The 15,691-nt window shown below is 40.9% G+C and overlaps 1 non-coding gene across 1 annotated transcript; it reads left to right on the top strand.

Annotated features, from left to right (window-relative positions):
• The first annotated feature begins 3,471 nt into the window (after nt 1–3,471).
• On the top strand, nt 3,472–3,578 carry LOC133813006 (small nucleolar RNA R71). Its single transcript, XR_009884058.1, has one exon. It is a non-coding gene; the product is annotated as a small nucleolar RNA R71 (small nucleolar RNA).
• Nucleotides 3,579–15,691: the final 12,113 nt, after the last annotated feature.

The raw sequence follows: 15,691 nt of genomic DNA on the forward strand, positions 1-15,691 counted from the left end.
ACTTCCTGGCCTTGATATTATCAGCCAGCCAAGATGGAACGCATGTGAATGGAGTCTTTTTAGGCAGAAAACCTCTCTCAGGATAGATATCTTTAAGTCGAATAAAATCGTCAAATTTTTGCCTAGCTTCTGGGGAAGAGAATCTCTCAATGGACCTGAGATCTTTAACACCTTTTTTCTGGCCACACTTATGCCTTGGCCGAGACATATATCAGTAATAACAAAAGCAAGCTACAACTTTCAACAGGGGTGCACACACAGTACCAGCCAGATAAAGTCCCAAGAAATCACCTCCAAATAATCAAGAATACTCAGCAACAATAAAGATTCTAGTTGAACCCCAAGTAGAGCAGCAAATCAAAAGATAGCACCGAAATACCTCAAAGAAAACAACACCTGAACACTGATCCAAAGCCGAGAAAGGACCCACATGCGAGCTACCCATGCTGGAAAAACACAGAGCTGGCGAAGGTAATGGGTGGGGCGGCGACGAGAGAGGCGGAGCCGCGCACCTGGGCTGTGTGGCTATGGCAGTCGGCTCAATGGGAGAGGCGGGGCAGAGGAATCGCAGATGGGGTGCTGATGAAACTCAGGGGACTGGGCTTCGCGACTGGGGAACTCGTGTTATTTTAGAATAGCAGCTCAGTGAGTTTTGGGAGGCTCCATGACTAGGGAATCTGCTCAGTGAGAGAGGTGGGGCGTGGGCTGAGCTGACGCAGTGGGCTGGGTCTGACGGCAGAAACGGGGCAGAGGACTCACGGAGGGGTCGGACAGCAGCTCGGCTTGGGTGGGTTTAGTGAAAGAGAAAGAAAGACAGAATTTGGGATGACTAATATTTGATATATTTATTTATTTTATTTTATTTTATTTTTATCATTAACCAGCCAAGCCCAATCCAAACAACCTGAGACTTTGACAGGACCTCTGTATTGCCTCAAATTTGCCCAGTAAAGATGCATGCTTGCTAAATTTCATGCTGTAGCAACCTGAAACATTTTATAAACTTGCTTGCCAAAGCTGAATTTCTTCCCCAAACTGAGAAAATCAGCAACTGTCAATCCCCAAAACTGCACCAGTGCATCAAAATCAAGATTTACCCTGCCTCCAGTGGACCTAAAAAAATAAAAATAACATGCAGCAACACTAAAACAAAAATCAATAACACTAAAATAAAGAAAATAAAATTTAAACTAAGTAATATAAAATATAACTATATGTATATATATTTTTATCCTACTTTTTTTTTTCTTTTTCTTGTTATATATATATATATAATTTTTTTTTCTTTTGCTTTTTATATATATAGGTATATTTACAAAATGACTTGCTTGAATCTCTCTCTCTTCGGGTCTCCCTTAAAATAACACAAGGAGCACAAGGAACCCAAAGTACCATCCGCTTCATTCATCCTCCAAAGTAATGGAGGTCTTCGCTCGGTTGACCTCTCCTTCCTAATAGTGCTTAAGTTGCTGGCCATTCACATTAAACTCTCTACCGGACTGATTTTCCCTTACTTCAACAGCCCCATGAGGATACACCTTGATGATTGTGAATGGCCCCGACCACCTGGATTTCAATTTACCAGGAAATAACTTCATCCGCGAGTTAAAGAGCAAAACTCGCTGTCCTTCTTCAAACCTTTGGGAATGAGCTTTCCTACCACACTTCTTTTTCTTCTTTCTATGTGGCTCTTGCAAATGAGACGGTGCCTTGTTTATACTTTCCCCTAGCTCATTGTTGCTCTCAAATTCTTTAAGAGATAGCCTCATCCTCACTTTCTTTTTATACCTTGTGGGTACCTCTTCCTCCATATTAGAGTTCTTGATAGTGATGGCAAAACAATCTCCTACTTCATCTGGAGAACGTATAGGATTGAATACCTTGAAAGTTACCTATTCTTCTTGAGCTCTCATTGTGAGCTCCCCTTTTTCCACGTCAATCAAGGTCCTCCCAGTAGCTAGAAATGGCCTACCCAAGATAATAGGAACATCTCTATCCACTTCATAATCAAGAATGATGAAGTCGGCCGGGAATATAAATTTGTCAACCTGCACTAGTACATCCTCAATCTTCCCTTCCGGATGAGCCATTGATCTGTCCGCTAACTGCAATGTAACTATGGTTGGCCGAGCTTCACCAATGCCCAGCTTCTTGAAAATAGACATAGGCATTAGATTAATACTAGCGCCCAAATCGCATAAAGCTCATCCCACATCTCTTCCACCAATAGAACATGGAATCGTAAAACTGCCTGGATCTTTTAATTTAGGAGGGATTTTACTTTTCAACATGGCACTATAGCCTTCCGTCAAGGCCACCGTTTCAAACTCACCAAGTCTCCTTTTCTTAGTCAAAATGTCCTTAAAAAACTTTACATAATTTGGCATTTGCTCCAAGGCCTCCACTAGTGGTATATTGATATGGAGTTGCTTCAAAACGTCTAAAAACCTCCGGAATTGGCCATCTTGTTGCTGTTTTTGAAATCTTTGAGGAAATGGTGGAGGTGGCTTACTCAAACACTTTTCTGCCGCAGATTGCTGAACTGATGCTGTAGCATTCTGGGTAATTTCAGCAGCTGAACTTGCTGAGTTTTCCCTCTTCTCTTCACCAATTTGGATTGAAGTGGGCTCGTTTTTTCTCTTATCTTTCTCCTCATTTAACTCCAGATTTTTCCCACTCCTCAAAGTCACCACTTTGCACTGCTCCTTGCCATCCCTCCTTGGATTTTCGGTGTCACTTGGCAAGGTGCCTTGTGGTCTATTCCTCAATTCATTAGCCAATTGCCCCATTTGAATCTCAAGGTTTCTCAAGGAGGCTGCTTGGCTCTGAATCACAGCATCATTCTTGGCCATATATTCTTTCATTAAACTCTCCAAAGAGCTTGATTGAGATACTTGAGGCGGAGAAGGTTGTTGCACTCTTGGTGGTTGTTGGGAAAACCCCGGTGGATATGTTGTCTTGCCTTGCATTGGTGCTCCACCTGAACTAGCTCCTTGACCCCCCCATGAGAAGTTCGGATGGTTCCTCCAACCCGGATTGTAAGAGTTCGAATATGGGTTGTTACGGCTCACATTTTGATTCCCCAAGTAACAAACTGATGTCGGATTTGATGGACAACTGTCAAATGTGTGCCCATCTCCACAATAAACACAAGAAACATCTGCCACTTGGCCCATAGCAGCTGGTTGTACCATTCCCCCCAAAATCATGTCCTTGAGAAGGTTAGTCATTGAAGAAACTTAAGCTGTCAAAGCTGTCAATGCATCAACTTCAAGTATACCAGCCACTTTTCGACTTGTTGAGGCTCTGACATTGGACCATTGATAATTGTTGCTAGCTATCCTCTCCAAAATCTCATAGGCTTCATTGTAGGACTTAGAGAGAATAGCCCCATTGGCTAAAGCGTCTAACACCATACGAGTGGAAGAATTGAGCCCATTGTAGAAAGTCTCCATTTGTATACAATGTGGGATCCCATGGTGTGGGCACTTTCTCAATAATTCCTTGAATCTCTCCCACGCTTCACAGAATGATTCATCTTCCAGCTGCTGAAATGACATGATTTCATTGCGAAACTTGGCATTTTTGGTAGGGGGAAAGTACTTCATCAGGAATTTTTCAGCCAACTCATTCCATGTAGTCACCGAGTCAGGAGGAAGGGTGTTGAGCCAAGCTCTAGCTCGATCCCTCAAAGAGAACGGGAACAACTTCAACCTTAGGGCCTCTTCACTTACTCCTTGTAGCTTGAAAGAATCGCTCACCTCCAAAAATGAACGAAGGTGGAGATGAGGATCTTCCGTTGGCAGCCCACTAAATTGACCAACCGTTTGGAGCATTTGGAACATGACGGGCTTTAACTCAAATTGTGCTGCTTGGATTTCGGGCCTCACAATGCTCGGATTGAGCTCATTAAACATAGGGGCAGTATACTCCCTCATGCCCCTCTCTCTATCATCGGCCAAAGCAATGGCGTTAGCAATATTATGGGCATCCCCAACCCCTTCAATCTCATCAGCCATATTGAAACGATTTTTACCCCTTTGTTCCCTTCTTCTTCTTCTAAAAGTGCGTTCAATTTCGAGGTCAATAAGAGCTAGTTCAAGGTCTTCTTGCTCGTTCATGCACTAGAGTATTCCTGAAAATTCACAAAACCGAGCAAGCCAGATTAGAACAACACAAAAAAATAAATTGCAAAATAATTGATATTACACAAATTTTTAATTTCAATCCCCGGCAACGGCGCCAAAAACTTGTTGTGAAAATTATATGTGCAAGTGTACATAGTCCAACACAAGTAATATAATGATAAGTGAATCGTCTCCACAGGAATTGGTATTAAAAAGTTCAATGTAAACACCAATTAATTACAATTTAGAAATTTAAGAAAATGAATTGAGTGGTTGTTGAAACTAAAATAAAATGAAAGAAATTAAAATATGCTTAAAATTAACCACAAGTTCTAGAGAAATAACAGCAAGAAGAATTATCAATGGAAAAATTGGACTTGAATAGTTAAATCCCCCTATGTCAGAAACTGCCCAGAATGCTATAGCATTAAATTTAGCAATTCGCACCAGAGTTAACTAGAATTCCCAATATGCTCACCAGATTTTTCCAAAACTCGTGAATATAGTTCTACCATCCAATTAAATATATTCCTATATCAAATCAGACTTAGAACACAAATAAAAGCACTAATTCTCAAAAGTTATGCAAGGTCAGTAAAATATTCCTATTCTACTCACTAAGAACAACCTAACAATGGTTATGCTCTTGCATCATTCAAGTACAAACTACTACATTCAACCTTTTCAGAATTAAATCTAGCTTAATAATCTGCCATTGTTGGCCAAACAACAACAAACAATAATCATGAACAACACTTGAATGAACAATAGTGAATTTACGTAAATATGCATTTAAACTTTAATAACTATGACATAGGGTTCTTTAACCATTCAAGTCTCAAAAAGCTTAGCTCATAGCTAAATTAGTATCAAAAATCTGAAATGGAAAACTGATATCCATGAGTTCTAAAATAGCTATTCTAAATTAGGAAATACAAAAATAAAAGAAGAAGAGTAAATGGGACAAATCCGATATAGTTGGTGTGTGAATCCTCCTTGTCCTTCTCCTTCCCCTTCAACAATTGTACTTCTCTATATTTTTCTCTTTGTTTTTCTGTACTTTTTCTTCTGATGATAGTCCTTCAATGGCTGCCACTAAGGTGATACGGCTGGTACTCCTATTTTCCAAATTAGGGTACAAAAAAAACCTCATGTCTCCAATTAGAAAGCCCACCTTCTTTTCCTCCACTTAGGCCCACTTAATTGGACCACTTTTCTGCCCAAAATAACTCCAGCTGGCACCATTTATGGACCCATGCCACCTGGCCACGAATTAGAAGGAAATGACACAGCTGCCTTTAATTTCCACGTCAGCAAGTGAGCTCTAGCATGCTGCAGCATGAATTTTAGCAATCTGGAAAGTTCAGCTTTTGCTTCCAAACCAAGCTTCCAATTTTTCTTCTTCAATCCTTCCATGGATCGCTTGATTCCCTTTTTACACAGAAAACTAGAACAAGATTAGTTATTTAATTCAAATTTAAACCCAAAATATTGTAAGACTCCAATATTAGATCAACTAATTATATAGCTAGATAACAACTTAAAATTAACAAACAAACACCAAAATCATCACTCTTTTTATGCATAATTAAGTGTAAAAGTCAAATAAATAACTCTATATCATAGAGTTATCATTGCCCAACTAAATCCTCCGGCTAATACGCTTCTAATCTTCCCTAGAATCGCTATGCCTCGATCCTCGCTTGAATCCGAGTTCTAGAACTCAAGTTTCCTTCGAAATGCAATCGGGAGACGAAAATGAAACTTGGAGGGAGAGAGAACTTACTGAACGTTCTTTTTATTTCTTAACAGGTTACTTCAAGCTTAAGTAGCCTCAAACAAATCCTAACGCTCGGGGCCGCGAAAACATCCCTGGGGACAAAATAGTCAAAACCTCTAGAATTTCCCCCTGATCTTACTAACTCCCAATTTATCATCAAATACTTATTCCCATTACCCAATAACCCGATATTGTGCTAAATACCCCTTGACTCACTCCGAGTTAAGAATAAATCCCGTTGTAACTATTCCACTAGCTTATCTCCTAGGATCGTCTCGTGCTGAGTAACCCTAGCATAACCAAATAATAATAAAGCACCACACACATATCACATATATGCCAAATATGCCCGAAATGACCAAAATATGAAAATCACCCAGTCAATCAGAAATGAGTTCACATGCATATTTAATACACCTAAACATATATATTATCATTTAATCACATAATAAATCAATTATGGCCCTTCCGGCCTCCTAATCAAGATCCTAAACCTTATTAGGAAATTTGGGGCATTACATAGTGTGATTGACTATTGAGGTTTAGATCAATCCATAGGATCATTCAAGGTATTCTTATTCCTAAGTTCAATTCTTTATGGTTTTATAGTTTTCTTTTATTCAGATCCTAACTCTTGTTTATGATTCTTGATTAGGTATTTAAGGTTCTTCTTGGTAAGTTTCTTCTTGATGGTTTAGTTTTCTTTCCATCTTTATTCTTTAGAGATACTCACCATTTTTACTATTGGTTTATAGGAGTTTTCTAATCCCATTCTTGTTCCCAAATATACTGGCTTTTGGTAAGGAAAATATGATAGATTATATGTGTTTTTATGTTTATGTTATGATATGTATATGTATAATATGTCTTGTGGTCCTTGGGCATATGACTTGTTTAGATATCAAGCCCCAAGAATATGTTTTATAGTCCTTGGGCATATGACTTGTTTAGCTAGCAAGCCCCAAGAATTTATGTTGGGCATATGACTTGCTTAGCTAGCAAGCCCCAAGAATTTATGTTGGCCATTAATTTTGTAGTCCTATATGATATATGTTTTATAGTATATGTTTATGATATAGTCTTATGCTTATGATTTATGATGTATATTTTTAGTAGATTTTCCTTGTTGGGCATTAGGCTCAGTCCTTTATTTTTAGCTTAATCCAGGAAAATAAATATGGAAGGTGAAAGGATTCATGGTAGCTAGGCTTGTGTGTTAAGGATAAATGGAATGAATGGATTGCATGTCGATCGAGGATGATGTTATTTAGTCTTTTAAATTATGTTTTTGATGTAATTCCGCAATTAGTATTTAAAGTTATGTTTTATGTTTTATAAACAATGGGATCCCATACTATATCACATTTTTTTTATTATCTTGTATTTGATACAATATTTTGGGTTTTCAATAAATTTATGTTATTCCTTATGTTTGTATCAAAATAGTAGTAGCTATGTCTAGTAGTTTTAATGGTCCAAGGTCTTAGAAATAGTTTGGTTATTACAAAAGCTGACCTGTCACTACCGAGGGACTAGCTTCGGCCTTTGCCTGCATTTAGGTGAACACTCGAACTGGAGTCAAGCTGTCCACCTTCCCTGGTTCCTCATTTTTTAGTGCCGGGAAATCTTTCTTGAGGTGTCCAACCACCCCGCACAAGTAACAAGCCTTGGCCCGACATTCACCCAGATGGCGCTTCCTGCATCTAGTGCATTATGGATAACTCCTCCATGTCTCACCGCCTCCCTGGTGGCCACCCTGGACACCCCAACCCCTCCTATCAGGACTAGCAGTGGTCGAGGTGTCAAGGGTCTTCCTCTTTAGATCACTGGGGCCTCCGCCCCTACCAGGCCCTATATATGGAGGCACTGTCCTGCGAACATCTCGTCTCGACCCGTTCTCCCTCTAGATCTTCCTCTTCTGTAGTAAGAGCCTTCTCAACAGCCTGGGCATAAGTCGTTTCCTCAGGAACTGATGTGATCTTCACATCTCGAGCTATCATAGCATTAAGCCCTCACACAATTCTGTCCTGTCTGTCTGCATCTATATGCACTAAGTCTGGTGCAAATTTGCCAGCCTATCAAGCTTCAGGGCATACTCTATAACTGTCAAGCTGCCCTATACCAACCCCATAAACTCATTCACCTTTGCTGCCCTGATGAAAATGTTGTAATACTTCTGGTTGAACAGATCTCTGAACCCATCCCAACTCAAAGTAGAAACATCTCGAGTTTGTGATGCCACCTCCCACCAAATACAGGCATCCTCTCTAAGCATATAGGTGGCACAAGCCACCCTGTCATTACCTTCAACCCTCATAAAGTCTAGGATGGAGGTGATCATACTCATCCATTGTTCAGCCTTCAGTAGATCTAGTCCTCCCTCAAAGGTTGGAGGATGCTATCTCTTGAATAATTCATAAAGCAGCTCCCACCTGTTCCCAACCTCAAGTGGCTGTACAGCTAGTGCCACAGCAGGTGACATAATAGGTGCAACACTCCCTGACATAGCCTGTTGTCTCAAAAGGCTAATATACTCTTCCTGATTCTGTAGCCTGGCTTGCATATCAGCAAGTATCTACTGCCAATTCTCAGAGACTGGCGGAGGGTTCTGGCCTTGCTCATCATCTCTAGCCTTGACCCCTGTGCCAGTTAGTCGTATTGATCGCCTTGGACGCATATCTATCAACGTTTATTTGCAATCAACAACTCGACAGTCAGGCAATGATGACAGGTTAACATTCTTTCCATGGTCCAATATACAATCAAGATGCACACAAGCATTTAAACATTTATTCACACACAATAGCAATGCTAATAAGCACGCCTTAACATATTCACATTGTAGTCAAGGGCCAGGCCCTAACAGTATCTCATGCTCCCTATTAATCATGAAACAAACCATTTATATTTCATTTAAACATTCAAACACATAATAGCATATACAGTTACGAAACCCTGAGTCGAGCTTGTCTTTAGCAACGAGTGTACACGCCTAGCCAGTCTTCAGGAACCCTTAAACCTAGACGACTTTGATACCAAGTTGTAACGCCCTGGATAATCAAGATCGTTACACTGTGTATTTTAAAATAGTGCAAGACTTGCTAATCAAGTCGTTTGAACATAAATGTGATCCTAAAGTCAACTAAGAAGGGTTAAAATATTTTGATCATAAGTGGTTAATTTTCATTAAAACAAATGTTTGACACATGGGATCCCAAAAACAGGGTTTATGTGGTAAATACAACTCTCAAAAGTCGATACAACAAAAGCCAGTCAAACGGCAAAATACAATTTAGAGCTTTATTCTGTAACTTTCTCTTGGTCGTGGTAGTCGAGCGGCTGACGATGTATACTCCTCCCCAGAGCTCTCTAAATCATGGTTGGTCTAATTTCCCTTTGCCTTTACCTGCACCACGTAGCACCCATGAGCCAAGGCCCATCAAGAAAACTATAAACAACAAACATGAGTAGCAAAAAGAGCATGTAATCATCTTTAATCCAATTAGTTAAACTAATTAGCAGAATACAGATATAAAGCTATAAAGTGATAAACATATACTTTCAACATATATTTCGGTCAATAACACAAACAATTAGGTGTCGGCACCCTTAGGTCGAGCCCTCTAGTTATATAGTTGATCTCGGCTCACTTAGGCCGAGCTGCGTTTAGTACACTTATCATCAGCCCTGACACCCTTAGATCATACTTTCATATTGCATACGATAGCCATACATTCACACAATACATATATTCAATTACAGGGAACCTTAGTCCCAAACACAACCACATGGGTTGAGTTTTTGGGGGAGGCGGGCCACGACTTGCCTCTTAGGGTCGCGCCGTGCCCTATAGTCAGCAGTCCTCCCAGGGCCATTTGGGGCACGCGGGCCGCGGCGCCCAAGAACTGGGTCGCGATGCGCCCCTGTGAACCCATAATCCCCTGGGTTTTCCAGCATTTTTCCCAGCTAAATCCTCAAAATTCAACCTCAATTATACCCCCAAACCCAAACCAAGTCCAGAAAATGAGCCTAGGAATCTTAATCACATATCTTAAGCATAAAAATATCCAAAAATTCTACTAATCCCATCATCTCAACCAACAATACCTCTTTACTAGAAACCTAAACAGATTCAGCCTAACAAATCTAAATTTTAGCAGAACAGAACAAAATTCTTACCACAATTTGAAGCTACATCCTTCAGTGATCACCTAGTTGTTCCTAGCTTTAATCCCCAATTCGCTGCAGCTCAATTGCCAGCTTGGTTTCTTAAGTTTCCCCTTTAAAGTTCAGAGTTTCCCTTGGGTTCTAGAGAGAGGAGGTGTGAACGTGTATGATGACAGAGAGAGAGAGAGAGAAAGAGAGAAAACTCTGAGTGTTTGAGAGGGTTCTGGGTTTGCCTAGGATTTCCACCAAGTTATTCAACCATATTCTCTAACTAAAAGACCGAAATTCCCTTGACACTAACCCAACCCTCTAATACTTCTAAGGGGTAAAACGATCATTTTCTCGATTCCCGCTAATTCCTCAAGTCATCCTACCAATTCCCAATTAATCCTTACATGTCCAAATAATTACCAAATTCTTACTCGTTACTCAGTTAACCCCAAATTATATTTTAAGTTCCTAAAATACCCCTAGGCTCACTCTGTGCTGGGTATTAAACCCCGCTGTGACTATTTTGCTAATTCGCTCACTACGATTGCCTCGAGTCGTGTACTGCAAATATATCAATATAATAATGTGGTCTCAACCATTTATCACATATACTCGCATTTATGCCCCAACGGACCAAAATTACAGATATGCCCTTATAAACAATAAATGGCCCACATGCATATCTAATATTCATAAACATGCATATAATATATTCACATCATCATATATATCATGCATGCCACATAGTCACGCATTTAACTAATTAAACACACATATATCCAATTATGCCCTCCCGGCACGCTAATCAAGTCTCTAAACCCTATTAGCTTTTTTTGGGTTGTTACACTGGATCATTGCTGCTTTTGAGGTAAGATGAACCCTGTTTGTGGCATGGAAAAGCAACAGGAACATGGACCTGTCATTCACTGAGGAGCCCAACATGTGGATGATGCTCGAGGAGCATCTCTAGGTCGAGGAGGCCAAGGCAGCTCAGGAAAAGGAAATGACGATGACCAGTCGTAGTTCTAAGGTGGTTTCTGCCATCGAGATGGTGGCGGAAGTTCCTTCGGGCGAGGGCCCGAAGTGATTTTATTTCCTTTTATTTGTTTAAGTAAGCCTGCATGCATTTCTTTACTAGGGCACAAACAATTAAATGCTCGAGTCCCTGAGCTCAATTGTAAATACCTTTAAACCAATACAACTTGCACTAATTTTCTTACCAACATTCCTTTTTTATTAACATGCCAACATGTAATAATTATGCAATTTGGTCTCATTAGTTTAGATGGGTTTTCATGCCACTCAACATAACGTAACACCACGAGAGTCCGAAACCTCAACCCGTCCACATTTTGTGGGCCTCGAGTCTTAGACTTAGGTCTTGTGCTCGGATATTAGTAGCCCAAGTCTTTATCAACTTCTCTTAGTATTTGGATAGGCTTAGGTACTTAGTTTTTCCCCCACATTCATTTTCCTTGGGATTAACTTTTAGTGCGATGTCAAGTGGGAACACTTAACGCAGTTCTATGTCCCTGAGTCCCAATAACTCGGGGTTTAGGCCATCCATCATTCTTAGAACTTGAAGATCTTCCTTTTAGTGTTTAGATGCTTCGAGCATTTAGTGTTGTATCCCATGCATGCAATCCTTGGGATTAACTTTAATGCATTGTCAAATGGAACACTTGACGATCCTACGCTTTAGAGTCCCAACAGCTCGGACCTTAGGAGGTCTTGCACTATAGGGTTCTAGGTTTCCTATCTCAGAATTAACGCTTTAGGCATTTAGTGTTTCTTCCTAGGCTCATTGTCCTCAGGAGTAACTTTAACGCCATTTGGTATCCTCGAGTACTAATCACTCAGGCTCTAGGAGGTCAAATGTACTGAGATAATCATGCCCTAGGGCACACTGTCCCTGGGGTGCTATTTTGGGCTTTCCGTCGTGCCCCCTGAGTACAACTACTCGGACCACCGCCATGTAGAAGTCATGAAATCGTTGTCTGTGGGCTCTAAGTCCCCAGAGCATGCAACCGAGTTTCATGTCCTTAGCTATTTAGGCTTGAATATCATGATAGGTCAAAGCTCCGTTCATTTTGACTGAAAACATAATGACTAAAATGATAGCTATTAAACATAAACATAATATTCATAACATAAAACACTTACATTGGCGGATAGATCCGGAGCTTTTGCGTATGCATTAAGGAGAACTTCATGTATATGAACCGTGTTTCTGATACCAACTGTAATGATCCAGCTAACTTAAAGACCTTGTACCATTAAAAACTACTAAGCATAATTACTATTTTGGAATACATACATAATAATAGAACTTTATTATAAAAATCCAAAATACGGAATCCCATTGTTATTACATAAAATCATAAGGAAAACAAAACCTTTAATTAATTGTTCAAATACTAAATGCGGAAAAACATAAATGCATAATTAAAAAGACTCAAAACATAAGCATCATCCTTGATCATTCCCATCAATCCATTCATTTAGTCCTCTCCCAATACACAAGCCAATGCTGCCACGAATCCCTCCCGCCTTCCAAGCTTATTTTCCTGCACCATCTAAAATAAAAAGGAATGAGCCTAGTGATAATAGCATGTCATCATGCCCTTGCGCGATCTATATATCATCTAGTAAACTCGAATGGATGGACAAGTATGCCAGTTGACCCCTGACTTTTTCTATCCCAACATTAATCAACTCTTGCTGTAGCGGCTTTTCAATTCCTGATAATGCTACCAGATTTCCATAACTTTTCCGACTTAATGCATCTGCAACTACATTCACTCTTCTTGGGTGGTATAGCTTTCGCAGTCATAGTCCTTTACTAGTTCCAACCACCTGCGCTGCCTCATATTGAGCTCCTTTTGCGTGAAGAAATATTTTAAGCTTTTGTGGTCCGTATAAATCTCACATCGTTCTCCATAAAGATAGTGGCGCCATATTTTCAGTGTGAAGACCACTGCCGCCAACTCCATATTGTGTGTTGGATAGCGTTGCTCATATTCCTTCAGCTGTCTTGAGGCATAGGCTATCACTTTGTCATTTTGCATCAGCACACAACCCAAACCTTGCTTGGATGCATCATAGAATACTACAAACTTGTTGTTGGGTGTTGGTACGCAAAGTACTGGTGATGAACACAGTTTTTCTTTGAGAAACTAGATGCTTTCTTGACATTTATCTATCCAATTGAACTCTTGCTGCTTCTGGGTCAGGTTGGTAAGCAGAGTGGCTATCTTAGAAAAGCCTTCCACAAACCTCTGATAATAGCCTGCTAGCCTGAGAAAACTTCTAACCTCTGACGCATTCTTAGGTCTTGGCCAATCTTTCACAGCCTCTACCTTAGCTGGGTCTACTGTGACTCCATCCTTCGATACTATGTGCCTGAGGAACGCTACTTGTGATAGCGAAAATTCACATTTCTTGAATTCGGGGTAGAGTTGATGCTCCTTTAATCACACCATGGTCAGTCTTAAGTGTTCCTCATGCTCAACTTCATCCTTTGAGTACACCAACATATCGTCAATGAATACCACGATGAGTTTGTCCAAGAAATCCTTGAAGACCCGATTCATTAAGTCAATAAATGCGGCTGGAGCGTTGGTATGACAAAAAAACATAACGAGGAACTCGTAATGTCTGTATCGAGTTCTAAAACCTGTCTTTGGTATATCTCCTTCCCTTACCTGGAGCTGGTGATAACCAGACCATAGATCAATCTTTGAAAATACAGTCGCTCCTCGGAGTTGATCAAATAATTCATCGATCTGGGGTAGCGGATACTTGTTCTTAATTGTCACCTTGTTTAGCTCGCAGTAATCGATACACATCCGCATGATTCCATCCTTCTTCTTCACAAATAGAATTGCATTAACTCCTTGAGTTCGGTAGGTGCCATCCGGAATGGTGCCTTTGAGATAGGCTCAGTTCCTGGTACTAGTTCGATTGTGAAGTCAATTTCTCGAGTAGGGGGTAACCTTGGTAAGTCATCAAGAAATATCTATGGAAATACCTTTATAATGCAAATGTCTCCAACCTTTAATGGTGTTTCCTGTGTCACATCTGTGACGCTTGCTAAGAATGCGTGACATCCTTTCTCTTTCATCCTCTAAGCTTTGAGAGAAGAGATAAGTGGTGTCTGTCCTGAAACCTTTCCCATTAAACATAGTTTATGACCCTCAGGGGTTTCGAACGTTACTTGCTTGCGTCGACAGTCAAAGGTCGTGCCATGTCTTGCTAGCCAGTCCATGCGCAGTATTACGTCAAAGTCCTTGATCTTTAGCTCTATCAGGTCTCCTTCTAGCTCTGTGCCCTCAACTTTGATTGATATTTCTTATTGTTTACCGAGTTTTTCGGAAACGAATAACTAACAGAATAATAAAAAGATAAGAACTGTAGAAATGCTGAAATGTAACTAAACAAACAGTGTTTTTACGTGGTTCAGGCGTTAACAAGCCCTAGTCCACGAGTCGATGTTATTATACTTGGAAAAGGTTACAGTAAGATGGCTGGTGCACAAGAACTTCACACACTCACCGTGTTTCTCTCGGGTTCTCTTGAAGAAGATGAAGCTAGAGAGATTTTGGTAGAGTTTGTGCTATGTCATTTGTTGGTCGTCCCTCTTCTTGTAAAATGAAGGGGTCTTTATAGCTAGGGTTTCGGATTAGGGTTTTTCTCTACGTACATGAGTCTTAATTACACCAGCCATAAATAGGGGATACAATTACTGTAGTAGCATGGCTACCAGACTCTATGTGGGTATATTTACGTGAAAGTATGGGGAACACACAAAGTCAGCCGTCTTTTCCAAGTTGTCAGCGGAACAGTAGGCGAAAAGGTACCCTTAGGCGTGCTGGGATGTGTGCGGCTTTGACCTGACGGGCGTGTCAGGCGGGATCCTGTGTCAGACGGATATCATTCCAAATATGCCTTCTCCCGGACTCGACCGTTCAGTTTTGTTCTGTGCGAGGCACGGAACTGTTTCCGCGGAGACCACTCGAAGAGCCTCTCCTGGAAGGGGCCTCCCCGAGGGGTATCCTTCGGGAGTCCGGGAGAGTCGACGAGTTTCCGTGTTGTGCTTGCTTGGAAGAGTAATCCGGATACTAAACAGGAGAGGCGAAGCCTTTCTGTCCATCCGCGAGCTCTGGTCACCCTCCGTGAAAGACATCGATAATTCTGCTTCCCCGAGGTCATCAATCTAAACGCTATCCAGAAATCTGGATAACATTTACCCCCCAAGGTCGCGGAGCTTTGAGAGATCCGGGAGCTTGTACAATCGGTTTCTTAGACTAGGCGAGGGGGCACCTTCTGTGTTCCCGGAAGGGTTCCTTTTTCCCGCCTGAGTATTAGTATGAAAGAGAAAAGGAATTTCTTCTGTTTGAGATCAAGTACTCAAGTGCGGCAAGGATCACGTGTCATTCTGGGAATGGTTCTGCGACCAAGACGTGTGCGTGAGGCGACTGGTTGAGGATGCGTGCGTCAGTCATCTGACTAATGATTTGACGGTTTTTAATGGTACTCAGGGCCCGAGGTGGTGTAATGATGGGAAATAATTACTTTATTCCCATCCGAGGAGTCATAAATAGGATCGTCGCTTCCTCTCCAGCCG

This window comes from Humulus lupulus, chromosome 1 (assembly GCF_963169125.1).
Source record: "Humulus lupulus chromosome 1, drHumLupu1.1, whole genome shotgun sequence".
NCBI classification, from domain to species: Eukaryota; Viridiplantae; Streptophyta; class Magnoliopsida; order Rosales; family Cannabaceae; genus Humulus; species Humulus lupulus.